The 18,225-nt window shown below is 46.3% G+C and overlaps 3 non-coding genes across 3 annotated transcripts; 2 read left to right on the top strand and 1 right to left on the bottom strand.

Moving 5' to 3' along the window:
* The first annotated feature begins 2,704 nt into the window (after nt 1-2,704).
* Nucleotides 2,705-2,776, top strand: TRNAC-GCA (transfer RNA cysteine (anticodon GCA)). Its single transcript has one exon. It is a non-coding gene; the product is annotated as a tRNA-Cys (tRNA).
* Nucleotides 2,777-3,806: 1,030 nt separating this feature from the next.
* On the top strand, nt 3,807-3,878 carry TRNAC-GCA (transfer RNA cysteine (anticodon GCA)). Its single transcript has one exon. It is a non-coding gene; the product is annotated as a tRNA-Cys (tRNA).
* A 3,378-nt stretch (nt 3,879-7,256) lies between these two features.
* Nucleotides 7,257-7,328, bottom strand: TRNAC-GCA (transfer RNA cysteine (anticodon GCA)). The gene has a single exon. It is a non-coding gene; the product is annotated as a tRNA-Cys (tRNA).
* Between the last annotated feature and the right edge of the window lie 10,897 nt (nt 7,329-18,225).

Here is an 18,225-nt window from a genome sequence, read left to right as displayed (position 1 = left end):
CTGGCCTCTTGGCTCCTAATGTTAGTAACCAGTTGACTTCAAAGCGCTTAAAAAAGTGTCAGAAGAGCCCAGCTTGTGTGGTTCAGTGGTTGAGCATGGACCCATGCACCAAGAGGTTCAATTCCCGGTCTGGACACATCCCCAGATTGTGGGCTTGATCCCTAGCAGGGAGTGTGCAGGAGGCATTTGGTCGATGTTTCTCTCTCATTAATGTTTCTATCTCCTCTAAAAAAATAATACATTTTTTTATTTCAGAAGATGCCCAGCCAGTGTGGCTCAATGGTTGAGCATTGACCTATGAACCAGGTCACGGTTCAATTCCTGGTCTGGGCACATGCCCAGGTTGCAGGCTCGAACCCCAGTGTGAGGCATGCAGGAGGCAGCCGATCAGTGATTCGCTCATCATTATTGTTTCTATTTCTCCCTCAATAAAATCAATAAAAGTATTTTTTTAATGTCAGAAGAAAAGTGAGGCACAGCAGGAAGATCCTCTGTGGCGGGTGGAATGGGTACGATTGTACCCATTACTCCAGAATGACCTCTGAGGATGAGCACTGGCTCAGGTAAGAAAATCACAGAAGATGTGTCTGTACCTAGGACAGAGGACGAGCACCTAGGAGCCCTGACCTTGCATCCTTTTAGCCACTGCTCCCTGCCTTTTATCTGAAGCAAACATAATGGAATGCTTTGCTTTTGACCAGCAATGCACTCTTATTTGGGGATGGGGAGTAGGGACTGAAGCTGATTTGAGCTATTTCCTGTAATGGCTGTAACTCATTGGCGTGGGCACAGTCAGGTGCTTGTGATGGCTGAAGATATGGCCATGAGTCTCAGGACCTGGAAGACTGGCAGGAAGAACTCTGCCAGCTTGTCATGAAGGGGAACCATGAGACACCCGTGTCCCTGGGTAACAGACTGGCCCTAAATCCCTGGTTTTCTTCCTTTATTGAATCAGATGAGCCTTGTGGATCTGAGTGCTGGCAGCACTTTCAGATCATTTCTCAGCCCTCTGTCTTCAGGAAGGTAGAAGTGCCCTCAATTCCCATTTTCCGATGTTACGGAATGAAAGGCAGGGAGGTTAAATGACTTGCCCAAGGTTTCATGGGGATGGACTATGAATTGGCCTCTGCTCCTTGCTGTCCTGCCCTGGTGTCACGTGGCCCCGGAGCCTGCAGGAAGTTTCTGTCTCTGTGAGTGCTGTTACTGCTTCCTTCCCTGGGATGCAAGGAGCCTTTGGCCACTGAGCAGGGCTAGGCCCTAAGCAGGGGTGGCAGCACAGGGAGCTAGGGAGCAGGCAAGGCCCAGCTGAGGTATCCCTCCGTGAGATGCCCCTCCACCTCCAGCTTAGCCTGGCCATGGAGCCGGGGTTTGATCATGCGTGGGGTTCAAATGAACACCAGGGGTTTGAGGCATGAGGTCCTCATGGGACTTGGGTCGGACTTGTGGTCTTAGCAGACTTTAAATAACTGAGCAGTGATTTTCTTGCATCGCACCCTCTCTAGGCTTTCCAGACGCATCAAGGGAGAGCTCTGCTCCTCCCTCAGCCAGGTCAGGCTTTGCTCTGGGGGCTGCTTATGCTCTCTCCCCTGCAAACAGTGGACCAGCAGTTTGGGGCAAGGCTGCTTCATTTACTGGATGCTTCCCGGTGGCTCCTCCTGCAGGAATTCTAGGAAAGGTGTAGACTGGGTCTCCTTCAATAGGTCTGGGTGGGATCTGGGGTTTCAGTTTTAACACGTTCCTCTGGGGATTCTGATGCCAATTCATGTTGGAAACCAAGGCTTAGGAGAGACAGGAAGTTTGAAATCATCTCCAGGCTAAGTAAACCAGCCCACGGGAGCTTGGACCCTCCTCCATATTTCTGGACAAAAGAGCTACTTCCCCAAAGCCCTGTGAGCAGCATAGACATCCCGGGAGACTGCTTCCGTGTGGAGCGGAGATGGGTGGGTGGCACTGGGAAGGCTTGAGAGCACTCAGTACCTTTCTTGGCTTTTCCATCTATGTGGAGGGTGAGGGGTCGCGCTCTCTCTGGCTGTGTCCCACACTAGTAGGAACCTTTCAGATGAGAGGACAGCCTCCTTGCTGGCTGCCTCCCCATTCTCCCTGCTCTCACACAGCTGCCTGCCTCTGCTGTGCAGCCTTATCCATGCCCTAGGGCTCACAAGCAAGTTACCAGGGTTCTACTCCTCCTCAAGTCAGTTTTCCCCTTGAGAGGGAGTTGGGCTGGTTCACCTTTCTCCTCCACCACGTTGGTCAACTTGAGTGGATGAAAGGGGTTGAGTGAGTGAAGCGGGTAGTGGAAAGGGAGAGAGGGGCCTTCTGTCTCAGGGTGTGGTGTCCTGGCCAGACCTGCTCCTCTATCCACACAGACTTTACTGCCCCCCAGTGCCCTAGTAGGAGAGGGCAGAGGGGACCAGGGCTCTCTTAGGCTGGGAAAGCAATGACTGCCCACTGTAGGGCAAACAGAACCGGGTGGCACAGGAAAGTGGAGCCAGAGAGGGAGGTGAAAAAATGGAGGAAGGATGAGTCTGGTACATAGAAGGTGGTCAGCAGGTGTTTAGAGGCGGACGAGTGAGCGAGTGATGACAGTGAGAGCCAGGATGTCATAGGGCAGGCTGCCTGCTCCCAGAAGCTGGACTGTAGGAGGCCAGAAATAGGAGTCAGGTGCACAGTTGAAGAGGTGTAATTAAGGTTCATAAGCAGGCTTGGGGGTATAGCTCAGGGGTAGAGCATTTGACTGCAGATCAAGAGGTCCCCGGTTCAAATCCGGGTGCCCCCTTCCTCAACTCACTTTTAGTGTGAAGTGCTAAATAAAGAGGCAAATGATTGCTCTTGTCACCCATATTGGCCCCTGGCCCCCGATGGCCCCTCACTCCCCATATTGACTGTGCTGTGTTCTAGGGCCCGTATTGTGCTCTGGTGCTCCCTGGGCCTGGGTTCTGTTCTGGCCAAACCTGTGCTAGAATTAGACAACACAAGGGTGGTTGTGAGAATTAAATGAGGTTATGGCTTGTCATGCTGTGTGTCATAGGCCTTCTTCCAGTGACAATGGCCAAGTCCCACTCCTGCCTTAGCAGGAAGCCAAAATGGTTCCCGGGTCAATGAGCACACATGTGTGACATCACCTGAAGCCTTCCTGAGCTCCGGACATGCCTGACCCACTTTTCCCTTTGTTCTTATTCCTCCCTTGGCCTGAAATCCTCGCCAGCTTCTTCTGGCAAACTCCTCCTTGTCCATCTCCCCCAGGAAGCCCTTTCTGACTCTCCAGGCAGGGTAGCGCCTTACTCCCTGCTCCCACGGCTCTCTTCTTGGGCTTCTGCCACTCTTGTGCAAAGTCTTTGGTTCATGATTTTGTCTCCTGTTGGAACAAGGACCATGTCTTCAGTCTCTGTGCCCTCAATATGGTTGACAGGACCTGGTACCTCACCTGCTCTGCGTTTGTTGAGTGACTGACTGAATGAATGAGTGGAACAATGAGCACCCTTCTTGAGACCTTAGAATAGGGGCGAGGCTCTCCCTGCACTGAGTGTGAGGTTCACTGAGGACCTGGAACTGGCCATGATTGTTCTGATAAGTATGTGCTGGTTTAGGTAGAAACACTAGTGTAGACTCAAATGGCCTTTCCAGGTGTAAAGGCTGGTGCCGTTACCACAACCTGAGGAAGAGGAGCGCTGAGGACAAGACAGTGGACTACAGTGAGAAGACTTGCCATGTTCTGGGACGTGCAGAAAAAACAGTGACATGCAGACAGGCAGCTATCCTGCATGCAGTGCCATAGAAAAGGTGCTAATGAAAGATTATATGTAAGTGGGGGTGTAGCTCAGTGGTAGAGCATTTGACTGCAGATCAAGAGGTCCCTGGTTCAAATCCAGGTGCCCCCTATTTCTTTGACCCCTTTAGTTACTGAAGCTGGTGCTGAAATTTCTGCCTTTTTTTTTCACATTTGACTATTAACTGTGGTAAAAATTTAGGATTTGGATCGGCACCAGCTCCATGTGTCCTCCCCTGACCACCTACTGTGGTCACATTAAACTGAAGAGACTGATGAAGTGAGCCCAAACCACCAGGACCGGGATGCTTGTCCTTCATGGCTTGTGTGGGGATTTCCCTTTCTTTCTATTAATACCTTCATTTTCTCAACCTCACTAATTTCCAGAAAGAAGGCTGACCCCTTGTTCTTGTTGCTACCACTTGTGAAGTATGGAAATACATCTTCCTACTTCCCAGTGGTGACTATAAGGATTTAATAACCATGTCAAAAGTCAAGGCGGTAGCCCTGCCAGAGTTGCTCAGTGACTGAGTGTCAGCCCATGAACCAGGAAGTCATGGTTTGATTCCAAGTCAGGGCATATGCCCAGGTTGTGGGCTCGATCCCTAGTAGGGGGCATGCAGGAGGTAGCCATTCAATGGTTCCCTAATCATTGATGTTTCTATCTCTCCTTCCCCCTCTGAAATCAATAAAAACATAATTTTTTAAAAAGTAAAGGCTCTGTCCTCTTTCTGGAAATTTCTCAGGGGAGCTGTCACTACCACAGACTTGACCACCTGACTCTCTCTTCCACTTCCTTTCTCTCCTACCACTTTTTCTTTTTTACTCTAGGTTAGTATTTCCTTGGTGAAATTGCTTAGAAGTAGACCCTACTTTATATAATGATTTTTTTCATTCAAAAAATATATATTGAAGACATATAAATGGTATAAAGAATCCTGCAAAGGAGGCTCCATGTTCCTTATTGAACAAGGTAATTTGAAACAATATTTCCTACAAGGACAAATCATAAGCTGAGAAAATATTTTAAACATCTCGTTAAAAGCATCAAAGAGCTAACTAGTTAGACAGGAAATACTAGATGGAAAGGATGGGAGACAGAACGTTTAAAGTTCCACACCTGAGATTGCTTTGTGCCCGAGTGTGGTGTTCAGTCCAGAAGAGGCAGCTGAGAGGCTCGGTGGAACTTTTGGAAGCCTCTCAGGAATTTGGAGGATAGAAGTCAGAATTCAGGGTCACCTCGAGTAGGGACACTGGTAAAACTATCTCTGGCTTTGGGCTAGCACCCTGTGGAGTAAGGCTGAACTGAGAGAAATCAGCCACTACAAGAATTTGTAGCTGGTCTTTGTGTCATCTGAATGGTCCAGAAAACTTAGTTGAAGTTATATTGAAGTATCTTGACTGCTAGCGTCCACAGATAGCTGAAAAAACAACAACAAGAACAAATGAAGGATTATATTATCTTTTCCCAGCCTAAAATTCTACAAATAAAGTTTTGAATCAAATGTTCAACGCATAGCCAAAGATCACTATGTACACAGGGAAGAAAATACCATCCATGAAAATCAATAGAAACAATAGACCACAGATCTAAACAGGAAACTTTTTATTTTTACTATATTTCTATTGATTTCAGAGAGGAAGGGAGAGAGGGAGAGAGAGAGAAACATCAATGGTGAGAGAGAACCACCATAGGTCAATACTCAACCATTGAGCCACACTGGCCAGGTGGAACTTTTTGTATTAGAACTACTGAAAACACACTGTAAAATAACAATTTTGCTGTCTTCAATGAGTTAAAAGCCAGGCTGGAAAATTTCAGTAATAAACTTAAAAGCATTAAAGGGAACTAATCCAGCCCAGTGTTGCTCAGTGGTTGAGCATCAACCTATGACCAAGAGGTCTCATTTTGATTCCCAGTCTGGGCATATGCTCGAGTTGTGGGCTCAATCCCCACTGTGGGGTGCGCAGGAGGCAGCCAATAAATGATTCTCTCTCATCACTGATGTTTCTCTCCCCCATCCTCTCTCTGAAATCAATAAAAATATATGTTTTTAAAAAATAAATAAAATAAAATAAAGGTAACTAAGAAGGTTTGAAAATAGAGCAACATATAAAATTTTTATCTAAAAATCAACAACAAAAATTAAAAACTTAATAAATATTATCTGCGTTCTATTCAATTAATAGATTCAGCCAAGGAGAAAATTGTTAAACTAGAACACTGGAAATAATTGTCCATTTTTCCATTATAAAAAATGGAGAGATAATTTGTGGCAAACAGAATAGAGAATGATAAATATAAAGGATACAGTGAGAAGATCTAATGTACATTTAAATGGAGTCCAGGGAGAAGAAATGAGAGAATGAAGTCAGTGTAAAATCTGAGGAGAAACGGCTGAGGCTATTTTACAACTAATGAAAGACATCAATCCTTACATTCAAGGACCCAAATCAATCTGAAACATAGTAAACAAAATTAAATCCATACCTAGAGGGAGAGTGCCAAAACCACAACCTTTAAAATGATACCATAAAAATTTTTGCATGCAAATTTTAATATCTAAGCTAATCAATATCTTTATCTTCCTCCCAAATTACATAAACACTTTAAATCTTATGACCCCGTTCCTTATGTTATTATTAACCAGTATTTTAGTTCTATCTTTTAAAAAACCTATAAATTAGACAATATTGTGTAATATGGTCAATAATTTTTAAATTGATTTGAGAGAGACAGAGAGAGAGACAGAGACAGAGAGAGACATCGATGTATTGCCTCCCATACGAGGGATTAAACCCACAACCTGGATATGTGACCAGACCATGAATCAAACTCACCATCTTTTGGTGCACGGGATGACACTCACACTGACTCACACTGGCCAGCGCTATGGTCAATGATTTTTAGATTTACTGATATATATTACAGTTTCCTTGGTCGAGCTTCCTTCTTATATCTTAGACCTCCTATCTGGGATCATTTTTCTTTTCTCTGAAGTATATGTTTAAATTTTACTTTAGTGAGAATTTGTTGGTGGTAAACTCTCAGCTTTGGTCTGTTCTTGAAGGACAGTTTAGCTGGGAATAGAATTCAGAGCTGACTGTTATTTCCTCTCAACATAAGGAATGTGTCGTTGCACTATCTTCTGGCTTCTTTTGCAACTATTGAGAAGTCGATCAGCAGTCCACTATTAGTTCTTTTGTAAGTAATCTCAGGCTTCTCTCTGGCTACTTGCAAAGGTCAGAGTCCTCAACCTCAGCCAGGAGATCAAGTTCACATTGAAGAGCAGGGGGCCAGATGAGGGGAGAGTGGGAAGATCAGAGCAGTGGGATAAACACATCATCTGAGCAGAGCTGCCCTGCTCTGGGCAAGAAGGGCCTCCTCCGCTTCTTCGCCCTTTGCAGGAAGACTAGACATCAGATTTAGAAAGAGGAGAGGAAACTGGAACTCTTTTATGACCTTTATGACCATTGAGACTAAAATGTGAGGGGGCACCCAGATTTGAACTGGGGACCTCTTGATCTGCAGTCAAATGCTCTACCCCTGAGCTATACCCCCTGCCATACCAGTGAGGTGCAATGAACACCCTTTCCCTGTGTGGCCACACCCTGAGCTTCTGCCCTAGATACTCCATCCACATAGCTTGGCTGAGTTGCCAGACCTGCTTTATGCTAACTCATCTCCCCACATTAGAAGAAGCAACAGGTTCCCTCCTCCCACAGCTCCACAACCTCCCCACCTTCAGTCCCTAGAGGAGGGCAGTAATCTGGGGAGCCCTCCCTGACAGCTGGAAGGATCCACACTCACATCTACATAGTAGTTTTTGTACAGAGCATCTGAAAACAGACTCAAAATGCCTCATGGCCTGACCAAGCATGGAGCACCTCAAAGAGAGAACACACTTGACTGGCTACAGATCAGAGCTCTCTGCACAATGCTGACCCCTCCCCATGTCTGAATCTCCAAACAGTCAACCCTTTAACTGCTGGGGGAGATGAACAAATGACAGTCTCTAGGCTCCACGTCCACCGTTCTGTGCTCTGCTCTGTGATGCTGGGTTGGAGCCTCTGTAAACCAGGCTCTCCTTCGCCAGGTGGCTTTCTGGCTGGTCCTGCCAGTAGAGCTGCAAAAGGAGATGGAAGGTTGGAGCAGGAAGAAGCACTTGCTTTTGTTCCTGCTTTGGGTTCCTGTCAGTGTCACCTGGCAGCCGCTGTCCATCCAGTAGCAACAGTGATGGCCACGTGCAGTGTGGTGCTCACAGGCCCAGCTTCGTCATGACTCTTCAGGGACAGCAGCATCACCTTAGAGACCTGAGTCCCTGATCCCCAGAGATACTCCCCGAGCTGGTAAGACTGAAGTTCGTCCTTTTTGTTTGTCCCCCGCCCTCGAGGGGTGGCTGCTTCTACAGAAAGTACCTCTGTGATACTTAGTCTTCCCTCCTGCCCCTTTACTTCGAATTCCTGGTTATTGTGTATTAAATTGTGTCCCCCAAAAGATATGTTGAATTTGTAGCATCCCTGCAGCCCCCTTGTGCAAGATGGTGTCCTCATTTGGAATGTGTCCTCAAAGATGGAATTATTTAAGATGAGATTACCATGGAGTAGGTGGGCACTTAATCCAACGTGACTGGTGTCATAAGAAGAGAAGAGACACACAGGCTGAAGACAGCCAGGTGAAGACAGAGGTAGAGACTGAAATGATGCAGCAGCTACAAGCCAAGGAAGGCCGAGGATTGCCAACAAACACCAAAAGCTGGAAAGAGGCAAGGAGGGACCCTCCTCTAGAGCCTTCGGAGAGGGCACAGCCTGTCTGACACCTTGATTTCAGACTCTGGCATCCAGAACTGTGAGACAATAAATTTGTTGTTTATATCACCCACATTGTGATACTTTATTACAGAAGCTACAGGAAATTGATATACTGGTTAACAATTATTTATATTAAATTCTGTTAAAATAACTGGTTCAGTTTCTTTAAATTGAATCTATTGGGTGACATCTACAATAATAAAAGAGAAACATGCAAATTGACCATCCACTCCACTATGCCCACCAGCCAATCAGAGCAAGTATGCAAATTAACCCAACTAAGATGGTGGCAGCCACAGAGCTGGAGCAAGCAGGAGGCTTGGGTTGCCCCCAGTGATGGAGGAAGCCAAGCTTCCTGCCGCCCTGGCCAGCCCTGGCCTCCGCTGAAGGCTACAAAGTTCCAATTATAGAAGATAAATAAATCCCAGATACCTGTTTCCAGCTGGCCCTGGCCTATGCTTGGGTCGCCGGGGGGCGTGGCTAGCCTACAAACCACCACAGGCCCCTTGCCCAGGCCGCCCCACGCCCCAAGGGAACCCCCACCCTGATCCGGGACACTCTTCAGGACAAACCAGGTGGCCCCCACCAGTGCACCAGGCCTCAATTCTATCTAATAAAAGAGTAATATGCAAATTGACTATCACTCCAACACACAAGATGCCTGCCCCCATGTGGACATAAGATGGCCGCCATAAGATGGCCAGCAGGGGAGCACAGTTGGGAGGGACCAGGCCTGCAAGGGAGAGCAGTTGGGGGGGACCAGGCCGGTAGGGGAGGGCAGTTAGGGGTGACCAGGCCGGCAGGGGAGGGCAGTTGGGGGGATCCAGATCAGCAGGGGAGAGCAGTTAGGGGCAATGAGGCTGACAGGAGAAGGCAGTTAGGGGTGACTGGGTCAGCAGGGGAGGGCAGCTGGGGGGGACCAGGCCTGCAGGCGAGGGCAGTTGGGGGGGACCAGGCCAGGCAGGGGAGGGCAGTTAGGGGTGACCAGGCCGGCAGGGGAGGGCAGTTAGGGGTAATCGGGCTGGCAGGGGAGCAGTTAGGGATCAATCAGGCTGGCAGGGGAGTGGTTAGGGGGTGATCAGGCTGGCAGGCAGAAGAGGTTAGGGATAATCAGGAAGGCAGGCAGGTGAGCAGTTGGGAGCCAGCAGTCCTGGATTGTGAGAGGGATGTCCGACTCCCCATTTAGGCTCGATTCTACTGGGATGGATCATAAATGGGCAGTCGGACATCCCTTGAGGGGTCCCATATTGGAGAGGGTGCAGGCTGGGCTGAGGGACACATACCCCCGTGCATGAATTTCGTGCACCAGGCCTCTAGTTGGTTAATAAAATTATGTAGGTTTCAGGTGTACAATTTTATAATACATCATCAGTATATTGTATTGTGTGTTCACCACCTCAAGTCAAGTCTCCTTCCATTACCATTTATTCCCCCTCTTCTACCTCCCTATCCCTCCAGGAATCACCATACTATTGTCTGTGTCTATGGGTTGTTTGTGTATGTGTGTGTCTCCTTAATTCCTTCACCTTTATCACCCATAACTGGCTCAGTTTTTGTGTCTGGACTGGACCCTGGATGAGACTCAACTTAGTATCATTGGGGTTCCAGGAAACAGATCCTCAAAGAAGGCATTGAGGTTACATTTAGACTTGCCCTTGGTCTTCAAGGCTGTGCTTAGCACCTCACTGGATCCCGAATAAGAAGGGATGGCCACAAATGTGCTGTTTGCTAGGCTCTAGCCAGTCTTCTCCTGCAAGCAGACTGCAGTATGGCCTGCATAAAACTGATTTGGTCAATTTAGATCGAACAGGAAAAGAGACTCTTAAAGGGGGCACCCAGATTTGAACTGGGGACCTCTTGATCTGCAGTCAAATGCTCTACCCCTGAGCTATACCCCCTCTTATTAACAGTACTGTGTAACCAATACTAGTGTTCTTTACACTTCATTCACACACAGGTTGTTGGTTCTGACTCAGCAGCAAGCTGCTAGTCCTGCTCAACTGTGCATGCATTCCTTACACCATAACTATCATTCTTTTCCGAAAAGGTACCATCCCTTTTCGGCACCAGCTTGGAAGTGCTGTTAACTGAACTCAAAGGGTTCACTACTGGGGGTGCTCCATTTAAGAACCAGATGTGGCTGTCACAAGGTAGTTTTAAGTACTTTGATCAAGTAAAGGAGACCCAGGATTCATGTCCAAAGCTCTGCCTCCTGGAGGCATTTGGTTAATTACATGTTGATTTCCTTTTTGTTCTTTTCTTTTCTTTCTTTTTTTTTTGCATTTGGCTACTTTTATGTGGTTGAGTTCCTATCAGCTCATCTTGTTTATTGCTGCATCTGCAAAACACTATGCTATATTTTAACATTTAGCAACAAATAATATTTAGAACTGCCCAGTTCCATTTGAGACAGCACAGCCTGTACCTGGCTTGGTATATCAAACAGATGAAGCCCAGAGGCAAGCTGATGCTTCATGAGCAAGGACTAGACTGTTCATTACCTATTTTTCAGTTGAAATCACTTTCAAATAATCCATAGTGTGAGACCAAGATGATCTTCTCTTCCAATTTTCCTCTAGTTCCCACACCTGTTCAAGGCATTTGAACTTCATTTTTTATTTCAGCTTTCTGTCTTTTGTATCCTGCCCTCACTGCTCACTCCCCCTTCCTGTCTTTTCTTTAGCCATTCCCTCCCATCCATGATGATATAAATTTTCTAAACTTTTTGTTTCTTTGACTTTCTCTGTATTCACCAAATCACTGTCTTTCTTGTGCTTTCCCCAAGAGGTCCAGAGGCTTGGTTGGGCCTAGGGCAAAATGACTCTGCATTAGTTAGATACTGCTGCATAACAAAACACCACAAAATCTAGCAGCTTTGAATGATAAATCTCTATCATAACTTGCAGTTTCACAGGTTCAGAAATCTGGGGGAGGCTTTGCTGGGCAGTTCTGGTTCAGGTTCCTTATGAGATTGCAGATAAGATGTCAGCTGGGGATGCTCATCTGAAGGTTTGACTGGGGCTGGAAGATCCAGCCTAAGTTCTGAACACTCACATGATGCTGGAAAGAGGACTTGGTTCCTCACTGGCTGTGGGGGGAGGCTTCAGTTCCTTATCACATGGGCCTCTTCACAGCGCTTCTTGATGTACCCTTTTGACATGACAACAGGCCTCCCCCAATGTTAATCTTGTTTAAAAACACCCTCACAGACCCACCCAGAGTAGTGTTTGACTGAATATCTGACCTCCATGTGGCCCAGTCTAGTTAACACATAAAATCAACTATCACATGTACTAAGCGTATATTTGGTTTGGTAAGAACTTGGCAAACTATTTGCCCGAGTGGTTTTATCATTTTACATTCTTTTTTAATATATTTTATTGATTTTTTACAGAGAGGAAGGGAGAGGGATAGAGAGTTAGAAACATCGATGAGAGAGAAACATCGATCAGCTGCCTCCTGCACACCCCCCTACTGGGGATGTGCCCGCAACCAAGGTACGTGCCCTTGACCGGAATCGAACCTGGGACCCTTCAGTCCGCAGGCCGAAGCTCTATCCACTGAGCCAAACCAGTTACAGCTATCATTTTACATTCTTATTGCTGAATATGAGTGTCTCATTTTTTCTGCATTCTCACCAGCATTTGATATTATCACCTTTTGTATTTCAGTTCTGCTGATAGGTGTATGGTGACATCTCCCTGAGGTTTCAGTTTGCACTTCCCTAATGGTGATGATGTTGACACTTCTTCAAATGCTTATTTGCCATCTGTACATCCACTTCAGTGAAATGTCTGTGCATGTCTTTGGCCCATTTTCTAATTGGACATTTTGTAGAATTTTGACAGCTCTTTATGTATTTTAAATACGAGTCCCCTTTTAATACTTTTGAAGCAGGAATTTTAGGGGGACATAAGCAGGCTTAGGGATTTTTTAGAATTAGGGTCCATAGAAAAAGCACGGGGCTGCAGACTGGGAGAAAGTTACATTTCCATAACACAAGGAAGCCAGGTGCCGTTACATCTCCATAAGACAAGGAGGCAGCAACAGGTATATTTCCATAAGACAAGGGAACTGGAAGTAGCCAAGAAAGGCCATATTTACAAAATAAAGAGAAGGAAGCCCTTCATTCAGAAGGAGAGGAAGAAAGCCCAAAGGGAATAGGAAAACAATAAGGAAGGAGGGGGTTTGACCTTTGAGTCCAGGAGTTACTATGGTAACCAGACTAAGGGAATAGTGACCAATCAGAGGGGATATCAAGGCACCAGGATCTGCTGCCTTTATAAGCCGTTAGGAAGAGGACCCCAGTGGGACCCCTTTCCCCCTCCCCATGTGGGAGTCCATTCTGTGGGACTCTTCCCCCTCCCTACGTGGGAGTCTGTACTTGTTCTTCATTAAATCTCCACCTTTGCTATACCACTTCCTGTCTGTGGATTCATTCTTCGATTCCGGCTGACAAAGAATCCGGGTTCCAGTCCAAAAATTCGGTATCACTTTTATGTTCATAACTGAATATGCATAAACAATATCCAGCACTGGTCTAGATTTTTAAAACCCAAGTGGCTGAATGTGTAGTTCTGATTTATTACAGAGAGGAAGAGAGAGGGATAGAGAGTTAGAAACATCGATGAGAGAGAAACATCGACCAGCTGCCTCTTGCACACCCCCTACTGGGGATGTGCCTGCAACCAAGGTACATGCCCTTGACCGGAATCGAACCTGGAACCTTTCAGTTCAGCTGAATGTGTAGTTCTGCATCTTAAATTTTTCCGCACATGACACCATGTCTTTGAGAGCTATCTGTGTCACTCTTGATCTGGTAACACTGGACTTGTGGGACTCGAGAGGTAATAAGAAAAGCAACCGCGCCTTGTTGCAGAAGACCAAAGAAAACCAAGGACGCTTCTGAGAAAAAAAGGAGGGACACTGTTTAATACGCCAGCGGACTCAGGGAACAGCCTTCCAAATCTGAGTGAAGGAACATGCATGGGGCCCTCCCTTATATCTCCCTCCCTGTGCTCTTTGTCCCACAAACATGGATTATGCTTCCGGTCCTTTTCGAGGGCCTTGCAAGAAGGCCCCCAGGTGTTGGGGGTCTCCAGGCCATATCTGATGGTCTGGCCTGGCGCCAGCGTTAATAACCCTCCCTCCGGGGCAGTGCGCTGTTCACAGTAACAGGTTCTGCAAGACCAGTATCTGGGAAGGAGAGAGGGACTTAATTATAGGTTATCAGGAATGTACACTGAGCTTGCTGGCTTGGATTTAGGTCACTAGCCCCGAATATCAGGGTTACATTAGCCCTTTTAGCCTTCTCAGCCTGGCCAGTGTAGCATCAGCCCATGAATCAAGGGTCATGGTTGGATTCCCATTCTGGGCACATACAGCTGATTGACATTTCTATCTCTCTATCCCTCTCCCTTCGTCTTTCTAAAATAAATAAAAAAATATTTTTAAAAAAGAAAAGCAACCTCATCTTTGTCTCTCATTGCTGACCCTTTAAACTTTCTCGGTGAAATATTTTCTTGTTCAAGTGACTTTAATGATCATAGGTAACAGAAAGTCCCAGGGTTGTTGTCTGAATTCAGTAACCAAAATATCCAATCTCATGTAATAATCAATACTCTGAAATGGATTCCGATTCCAACTTCTGTTCTTCCCTAGAAGTGGGAGAGTTGGGACATGGTCCTTCGTCTCTCCTTCCCCACCTAGCATTCATTCCTAGTGTGAGAAATGCTCACCTGTCCAAATTCAAATAACAGACTCAGAGACAGAAATATGGTGAAGATGAGACTTTTTTTTCTTTTTTTAAAATATATTTTATTGACTACAGAGAGGAAAGGAGAGGGACAGAGAGCTAGAAACATTGAGAGAGAAACATCGACCAGCCGCCTCCTGCACACCCCCCACTGGGGATGTGCCCGCAACAATGTACATGCCCTTGACCGGAATCGAACCCGGGACCCCTCAGTCCGACGCTCTATCCACTGAGCCAAACCGGTTTTGCCAACGAAGATGAGACTTTTAATAGGCTCTCCAGAGCGGTGTCTGTCTGGTTGTACAGGCACACCTGGGGCAGCGAGCACAGCCCCTTTATTCAGTCCCTCCTCCGTTTCCTCATTGGCTGAGTACTATGGGGTCACCTGTTTCCTCATACGAAGCCTACATCTTGCGTCATTTTAAAAAATTGTGCTGAGGCCTTTTCTAGTTGCCTCCACCTCCCGCTGACTAGCTGAGGCCGTGCCTTGGGGGTTTCCACCATGATGCTGGCCCACGTGCACAGTTCTTTGTTCTTACATCCTCTTCCCTGCTCCCTACATTCTGTTTGCCCTGGGAAATTCAGCAACCTCCATCAAAAGCCGACCATGCTGGGGATGGATCACAGAGGCCCACTTCCTACCCTGGCATTTAGGGTGGGAGGGAGGGAGTGAAAGGGCAGAGCAGGACAGCACAAAATGTACTGTACCCTCCACCCTGTGTAACTATGTATATAACTCCTTTTTCTTAGAAAACCGCGAGAATGTAACAATTGCATGAACCTGCCAATAGGAATGTAGAGAGATGGACTCAGTCCACTTTAGGCAAGCTGCCCAGTGTGCCTTTGTGTAACTGGACCCCTCACCCTACCCCTGACCAATCATGGGAGTCATAAACACTCTCCCTGCCCACTGCTTGAGACCCCCTTAAAGCCTTTGTGTTGGCGAGAGAAGCTCTCTTGGTCCCCGGTGAGCGCTGGAGATGAGAGCTCGTGCTAGCACGAATAAAGGTTCTCTTGCAGTTACAGCGGGTCTTGGCTCCTTCCTGGGGGGTTTTTGGGGATTCTGAACACTGGGCATTACATTTGGGGGCGCGTCCGGGATCCCCAAGCCCTCCGAGGGACCCCCAAACCCGGAGAACCTGACTGGCCACGGTAGGTGTCTGTTTGTCTTTTGTCCCTTGTGTGAGCTCAAATCTGAATTTCTGGCAGTGCCCGAAGCGGTCTAGGCAGACGTGCTGGAGGACCACGGGCTAGAGGCATCGGGAGACGTCTCGATCCTCTTTCAGGAGGGATGTGTATGCCCCTCAGTTTCTGGGACGAGGTGGGTCGCTCCCGCCGGTCGGCGTGAGGCCGTCGTCCACGCTTCTGGTTCTGCTCCAACGGACTCGCGTTGGAAGGATTTTCTTAAGGATCCTCTGTTTGTGTGTGTTGATTTGTTTTTGTTTTGTTTTGTGGACTCTCTTGACGGACATTATGGGACAGACTCAGTCCACTCCAAGTGAGTGGAAAGGGGAGCTTAATCTCCCCCCCCCCCGAAGGCCATAAAGCTTCCTCAGGCAAATTAATCAGGTGTCTGTTTAAACTCTGGTAAATATCTAGTAGGAGTCAAAAACTCGGACTGTTTGGTATATAAATATAAATGTAAAAATATTTGTTATCTCTTTCTGCTGTTTAATTTATTTAAAGATAGGGCGGACCTGCTGTGGCGGAATAGAAAAGGTCTTTAGCAGCTGCTGAGACACCTTTTTCTCAGTCCTTTGTTCTCCGTCAGAGAGGGAATAAGCCCACTTAGATGATAAAAATTCCTCTGTTTGTATAAATGAAGGTTTCAGTTTGCTCTGATTTGTGAATTTACTGTATTAAATTGAATTTTAAAGTTCTAAGGTTGATTTAAAAGTATCCATTTATAACATTTCAAAGAACAAAGGAACTTTTATTTACAGCTTCCTTATCTCTTTTGGTGCTCGGAGACTCCCAGCTAACAACTTCACAGGGCGGAAAGATTTACAGGCCTGTGACATCATAGTCCAACGTGGAACTAAGGCTGAAGTTACTATTAACTCTTTATAGACCCCGTTAACCGTTTGTTTAACTTACTGTTTTCAGTTATTAGGATCCTCAGAGAGGACATAACCTGGACTTTCCCTTCCTCTCTCATCCTGATTCTAATAGCATCTGTAACTGGATTAAAAATCTTTTCTTTCAGGAGGCCACCCAGGCTTTAAGCTCACAAGAAATCTTCTCCTGCGGGAGGAGAGAGGGACCCCCCGGAAGGGGCTGGAGGCTCTCCCTCTCAACAGGTGTTTGTTTTGTGTTTTGTCATGTTGGTATCAGGACTGTTTGTTTTGTCTTTTTGTCTTATATTTTCTGTCATAATTGGGCCCTCTATGTATATATTATTTATTGAATTTTGATTTGTCAAGGTTTTGTCAGTTTGTTATCAGTTTGTTAAAATCCTCTTAGAGGACATTGAGTGGTTCTTCCCTTCCAGTTTAACCTTGGACTGTGTGATTGAATTACGGAACTTTTATCAAGGTTTTGCCTCTCCTGAAACAACGCTCCATGTGTAACCTGTCCCTCCCCGAGCCGGACTGCAGGATGATTTTTCCTTCAACACACTGGTCCCGCCCACTGGCCTATGGCAGAAGCCAGAAAAAGCGACGATAGGAAAGGGAGGCCCCCATCAGGGGACTTAGAGGCAGTGTTTCTGTTATCTGCTTAGATCCCAAGAATATAAGAATACTTATCTACTGAAATGATATAAGGACAGATGTTTGTTTGATATTTTGTTGTCTGCCTGGTTATAATTATTTGTTCATATATAGAAGAAAAAAACAACAACACATTTAATTTGTTTAAGGCTGAGTGCTCTGACAGGTAGCAATCCCCCCGAGTGGCCACTGGGATTCTTTTTTCCCAGGGGTGTTTTCTCTCTGTCAGAGGGGGAATCGGCCTGCCTAACAACATTTCTGTCTATATTTATTAATTTGAAGATATAAAGTTATAACAATTGTAATCCAAAGAGATTTAAAGCAGGGACCACATTCTAAAATTAACTATAAGAAGGAAGCTGGAGCTGGCAAAGTCACCAAGTCTGCCCAGCAAGCTCAAAACCTAAGTGAATCTTATTTCTGACACCCGCCACCACCCAGTCTTAATCAGTGGTGGAGGAACGGTCTCAGAAGTGTTTGTCTCAATTGGCCATTAAGTTTGATATGATTATTGTACATTGTAAAACCTTTAAAAGAAAAGGAAAATATTTTATAGGCCACTTGGTCCTTATGTGTGTGTGGCAACTCTTAAGTTATAATTTTGAAATCAGTAATTTTTAATAGAAACACACTCAAGCAGAGTGGCTTTTCAGAAAGGTCAGGGAGTCTGATTACAGTGTAGGGGTCACCGGTTCCCCCACACCACCTTCGTTAGCAGGAGGCAAGCACTTTTCCCAGTGGGAACAGAGAGTGGACTGCCAGATGAAAACGCCTCGGTGGGACCCGCGCCGCGCTCCCTGCCTCCGCCCACCCGGTGTCCCTCCCCTCCAGGGATTGTTTTAAGTGACTAGAGGCAGCAACAAGGAGGGAAATTCCCTTGTGACCCCCTCCGCCCCAATGAGACCCAAGAACCCTCGGCAACTCCTTGGACACTTTTCACCGTGTTCTGTTAGGGGGCTTAAAGGCGGCAGCTAGAAATTCCCCATTCCAGGCTTATCAGAATCTGAGATGCTTATCTATAGGAAAAATATAACAGTTTGAAATTCAAGCGGCTGAGCCTGCTCCCTTCTCCCTCTGCCTTTTCTAAATATTTTAAAGTAATAAAAGGTTTGAGGCATGATTATACATTTTTGAAAGACATAAAAAAAGTTTAGAGACTAATTTAAAATTATAAAATTTGT

Source organism: Eptesicus fuscus, chromosome 14, assembly GCF_027574615.1.
Source record: "Eptesicus fuscus isolate TK198812 chromosome 14, DD_ASM_mEF_20220401, whole genome shotgun sequence".
In the NCBI taxonomy this organism is placed as follows: domain Eukaryota; kingdom Metazoa; phylum Chordata; class Mammalia; order Chiroptera; family Vespertilionidae; genus Eptesicus; species Eptesicus fuscus.
This window is presented reverse-complemented; position numbering and strand designations above follow the sequence as displayed.